Source organism: Mus musculus, chromosome X (genome assembly GCF_000001635.26).
Source record: "Mus musculus strain C57BL/6J chromosome X, GRCm38.p6 C57BL/6J".
Lineage (NCBI taxonomy): Eukaryota > Metazoa > Chordata > Mammalia > Rodentia > Muridae > Mus > Mus musculus.
This window is the reverse complement of record NC_000086.7, coordinates 102688044-102693910: the sequence shown is the minus strand read 5'-3', so window position 1 is coordinate 102693910 and position 5867 is coordinate 102688044.

Below are 5867 nucleotides of genomic sequence, written 5' to 3'. Positions count from 1 at the left end.
CATGCGCATCACTTTGGCATTTCAGCCAAGACTTGAGAGGGTTCATTAAGAAACCCCGCATATGCACTGCAGGAAATCCCGGGAAGTAGTCCTAACCAGCCTTGTCTATCAGACATTTCCAAATGAAAAGGTTTTGTAAGAGAATTTGCCTCTCTTTCATATGCCTTCCATATCCCCCACAGTCTCAGGATTCACCACAGTAGTCTCAACTCTGCCTTCACTCAACAAAGAGAACCTCCAATACTCCTTTCCCTGGGGCCTTCGCACTTAGAGCTCCTCTCTGGACCCACCATTCTTTACAGGGCGTTCATTTGCTTTCTGGGTCTGTGAGGCTGAAAATTAATTGCAGGCAAAAGATCTCCCCAGCACACACCACAAAAGCAATTGTTCTCCCAGAAAGGGGGCAGATCAGAGTGGATACTTTTTGAAGGAATTCCGGGATAGAGGAAGGGCCTTATCAAACCAGAATGGGGCCGTGACATCAATGCGGAGGGCAGAAGTTTTCTCTATCTCCTCTTAGAATCCTCTAGTCTTCCCTCCTTTCCCTTGCTGCTTGTCCCCCCATTCCATCCCAATCCCCTCCCCAACACGTTCCTTCTTGCTACATCACTGCAGGTTTGAGGACATTTTCTGTTTCTGCTCCAATGAATGCACACAAACCTGTACACACCCACTCACACGCAAGCAATGTACTCTTGTCCACATAGCTGTTGCACACTGACCTGTGGCCTCCAGGAGGGACATTGTTGAAATTGCCCATATTTAGACACTGCCCTAGGGAAGAGCTTTGCCTTTGTGACCTGGTAACCAGCAGCCCCTGTCTTAGGAATCTGGGAAAAGGGTACACACTTCCCTTTTGCTGGCCCCAACAAGAAACCCAGGCATCCATAGTGCAGAAGACAGACCAACTGTATGGTTGGAGAGAAACCTGATGAAAAGGCTTTGGAGAAATCCAGAAATGGCTGTGGAATGTTCAAATGAACACTGGGTAGTGCACGAGATAGAGTTTGAGGAGAGGGAGGCGAAGATAAAGAGTGACAGAGAGACAGAGGAGGAGAGAGATGAGGTTCTGATGCCTCTTGTTCCTGTCAGCTCTTCAGGACACTGCTGGAAGAAGACACTTTGGTGGGACTGTATCACTCTCCAACTCATAAGATGGCTAGGGAAGTGCTGAGACTTACCACAGCCCAAACCCAACAGGCCATGAAGGGATTTCATGGAGTGGGGGCTTCACGATAAAGTGCCCTCACCTCTCTCTCCCTGCCCAGCACACAGAGAAAGCCATATACAGAACCCCCATTCTCTACCCTGCAGAAACTGATGCCGAGCTATACCACCTCTCTCCTGATTGATTTGGCAGAAGGCTACTGCTTTTGGTGCCATACCTGACTGGCACAACCCCCCCTGATTGTCTGTTCCATGATGCACGCCTCATGGTCCCTTAGTTTCTTTACCCTGTCAGTTGCTTGGAGGCATGATTCTTTTGTCACCTCTAATTACAATCAGTGTTGTCACTTGGCTATCTTGCCAATGTTAGCTTCTATCTATTGTAACCATAAAGAAGGGGAAACTGTTTCCAGAACGGTTCCATTCCCTATCATCTCTGTACAGTGAAATCTTTCAGTGAGAGATCTATGAATTTCTGTGCAGCTGCACAGTCTTTGATTCCAAATCCCAGGGGACTAGTACAGGGCAGTGTGGTGGCAAACTTCATAAGGCCATCGCTATCAGAAAGGGCTGTCGCCAATTTGTAGCTCTCCATGTCCCCATCAGCAGTGACACTTTGTGTCACCCTGACTTGCTCCTATCGTCATGTCCAAATGGTCAATTTTCAAAGCCCAGTGCAAAAATATGGGTGGACTTAATAGCCTCAGTCAGACAGGTCCTTAGGGCACCATCACCCCTGAAGTCACAAGACAGACCTCCCGCATAGAGACCAGTCTGATCATTTCTGCAAATTTCTCAAGGGCCAAACACTGCTGAACAACCCTGCGCCAGAAATCAGTGTATCCATTTTACTTGAAGCTGGACTCTGCTAACTCCTGGTAGCCACGTTTAAATGCTGAAAACTCAAGGGAGAGAAAGCAGCAGCTGCTCATTTGTGGTTTCAAAGGTCACTGCAGCTGCCTGGTATTGTTCCTCCAGAGTTCTCCCCCCACAACCCCCTGCACCATAGAATCCCTATCCTCAACAGTGAGCCAATCCTCTGCAAAACATCCCTGAATCCATGACAACCGCCAAGGCTGAAGAGTTCTCTGACTGAGCTAGCAATCCCATGGTCCCTGAGCTTCTCGCACCCCCTCTGCTGTCTGTGTAGCTCTCTTGATCTCAGCCCAACACAGGTACTGGAGACCAGCTCTGAGTCCTTCCTGCCAGGAATGATCCCCCTGCCCCAGGAGCTCAGCTTGTGTCAAAGAGCCATTTTCTCAACATCTCTCATATGTCAGCCATCAAAGTGGCAAAATTTAAGGGTGCAGCATCAGCAAAATCAAGGCCGAAGGGCAAGAAACACCAAGGTGGGCCTGATCAATGAACAACTCCTCCATGGAGATACGCCCCTCAATGGTTTCTTGATGTTTTCATGTAACTTTACGGAGGCCTCCAAATTCTGTTTCCACATTTTTTTTCTAGAGAAACAGTCTCTGTATGCTTGAGAAGGTCGTGAAAATGTGAACTCTAAAGAGGCAGGAGAAAGGTCCTTCCATGTGGACACGAAGAAAGCTAGTATGTTGCTTGAGTGACAAACATGCAGGGCTTGAAACCCATGGGCACACAGCTTTCTATGGGTTGACTGGGAACTTCTCCCAGTCCTCAGGTAAAAGAAAATAAAATAAAAACAAAATTGCGTTCCATTGTGTGCAATGTGGCCGTATGTCAAGGAAAGGCAGACCCACGTGTCCCCGTGGGGCCACACCGAGGCTTTAAATGCATGTTTGCAGAAATCTCCAAGTCACACTGCAACCGAGTAACAGGACTGGTGATGGTGGAAGCCACGTAGAGGGACTATTCTTTCGTCTGTCAGCTCTCTGGTGTTCTTGGGTGAGAAGGTACAGAAGGACAATGTGTGAGCGAGACAAGATTTAAATCAGGACCATTGTCATGTGTCCTGTGGAAAGGACCAGTGAGCACTGTGATAAGCCAAGGGCCTCCGTCTTTCTAGGAGCTTCTGAGAAGCTGCTTGCCAGTCATGCAGCTTTACTGGGACCCTCCTGTGCACACAGTGCTTCCCACAAACAGTTACCTGTAATTCATCCGGTTCTTTCTCTGCGCTGACAGCATCCTGCTGACTTCTGCTCTCTGGAACAAACACTACAATGGAAAATTTGAACCCTCTCTTTCCTCCCTGTACCCTTTGCTATCGTGGCACATGATAAAGCCTAGGCTGCCCCCCCCCCCAACTGCTTTCTTCTTTTCACGTAGAATGTTTTAATAACTCAATGAAATTTCCAACATAGAGTAAACATTCCTACTCACAGTGGGAGAATCTCTTTAACATGACACAGCCTCTCCCACACCCCAGAGAACTCAGGGACCCTTCAAAGCAGCTGCGTGGAGATTGCTTTTGTTCTTCACGAGGCTCCTAAGGGGGAAAACACCCATGCTGCACACACAGCTTTGGTCTCCCGAAATGCAAGCTACCCGGTACTTATCCACGTGACCCCCAGGTTCATTCTTCAGAGAATCCCAACAATGGGAACATTGGTAAACTTTGTGGACTGACATGAAAATAGTGCCAAAGACAAGATGATTGGAACAACAGAGATTTATTTCCTGATGGTTCTGCAAGCTGGCAAGTCAAAGATCCAAGTGTTTCTCAGCTTGGCTTCTGTGGAACATTCTAGCTTAGTCTTCTTCTCACCGAGTCGTCACACGGCATCTCCTTCAAGCATCCGTGCATGTGCAGAGCATGTCCTCTGGTGTCTCCTCACATGATACCATTAATCCTTTTAAGTCAGCTAGCTTCCTACCTATGACTAAGGTCCATCTTAATTCCACACTAAAGGTTCCAAACCCATTAGGCTCTGGGTCAAGGCTTCAAAACAACAACAGCAAAAAATGTGAGGAGAAATCATTCAGTCTAAGGCAGACAGAGAAGTGTCCTGTGGCAGAAAATGACCTGACCTTCTGCTGTTCCTGAATCCATGGTGTCAAGTGACTGACACGGGTATACTACCTTGAGACAGTGACAGATACTACTTATCCTGCTTAGGCAGCCAAATTCCACATTGCCATGCTGGTAAGGCAATGGACCTGCAGGCCTCCCCATGGGAGTCAGTCCCTCAAGCATCACTGCAGATATTAGCACCTCCCAACCTGGCCCTGTCTTCAGGCAGTTTACAGGAAAAAATCTTGGCATGAGCCCTTAGCTTAGGACTGATTCCTGGCTCCTGGAAACCTCATCCAGATGCTGCATCAGAGACAGCTCAGGGGTTCTGTCTGAGACAGTTCTCCCATCTTGTTCTGCCCCCTAGTGGTAGCTCAGGATGTCAGCACGTGCAGGCCAAGGAACCTTTGGTTGCAGGACCAAAAGGTGGGCCTTTCTCCTCATTAGCATAGGAGTCTTTGCAGGAGGTTGGATCCATGGACAGGAAAGGGACAGACACGTGGAGGGCGAGGAAACACATTCACTTCGGAGGGGGAACCATGACAGTTGTGAGCTTTGGGCTAAAATGTACATGGTGATTTCTAAACTCCACTGCAGTGCTTGGGTAAAAAACGGATAGTACATATGAACACTCTGGGCTCACTGCCTCTTTGAATAGGCTCTGCTGACACCCTGCCCGCTAGGGCAGTGGGCACACCTGTTTGCACACCGCCCAGGACTGCTGGTCAGCACCTCAGAGACTAGAGATGGCCGATCTGGAGAGAAAGGCTTTTCTGGCAAATTTCACCTCCAGTCAGCTCCATGGCAAGCATCTCTCCAAATCTTCCCCCAAAGTCTCTCCCACTCCAGGTCCACCTTCAACTCTGTAGTGATGCCCCTGGGGACCATTGAAGAAAAGTGATGGCCTACGACCTCAGATACCTTTACACAGCAATTTAGTCAAAGGCCAAAGTCGCCGTTCTCCGTTTCCTCCACACTGTGAAGGTACAAACGCATTGAGTAGCCTTCCGTGCCACAAAAATGCCACAGCTTCATCATAAGCATCCCTCATGACTTCACCTACAAGATTTCACAACTCAGTGTGTGAAACCCAGCACAGACTCTATGGCGAGAGTTCTATGGTTGTGGCATCTGCTTGAGGCACAACATAAATTGTTTAAGTGGCCCTAGAACATTCTCTAGGACAAAGGAAAGAATCTAGGAAACCTGACTGGTGCACACTGGGACAAGGGAAGTCTACTGAGGTCACAGGATCAAGTAGTGTTACCCCAAGTGAGGTATGGCTAAAACATAGGCATGCTTTCTTCTCACAGTGGGACGCCTCAGTGCATCTCTGCTCAGGAAGAGTGCATGCTTGGAGCCTGCTAGTGGGACAGAAGAGGTGAAGAGCAGGGGTGGGGGGGGGTTGTGGGGGGTGTGCCATGCACACTCCAGTGAAGTCTGCTTGACAGTCTGGGATTCCTGGGAGCACTCACAAGGCATATAGTTTCAAAAAGAACTCACCTCCTGGAGCTTTGGCATTCTCACACCCATATACCCACACCCTATCCCTGTGTTAGTCTAGTGTATGGATCCACGTGCTCTCTTTTAGTATTATCTTATTATAAGTGCCCTTTAAGATTGAATTCTGACATAGCCAGAGCCTTCGCCAGTGTTCAAATATCCTAGAAAATGCTTGAAGTCGAGAAGCTTGGTAAAGACAGTGAATTGAATTAAGCATTAAAAAAGACAGAGCCAGCAGCTCAGGGCTGGTCTGCAGAGT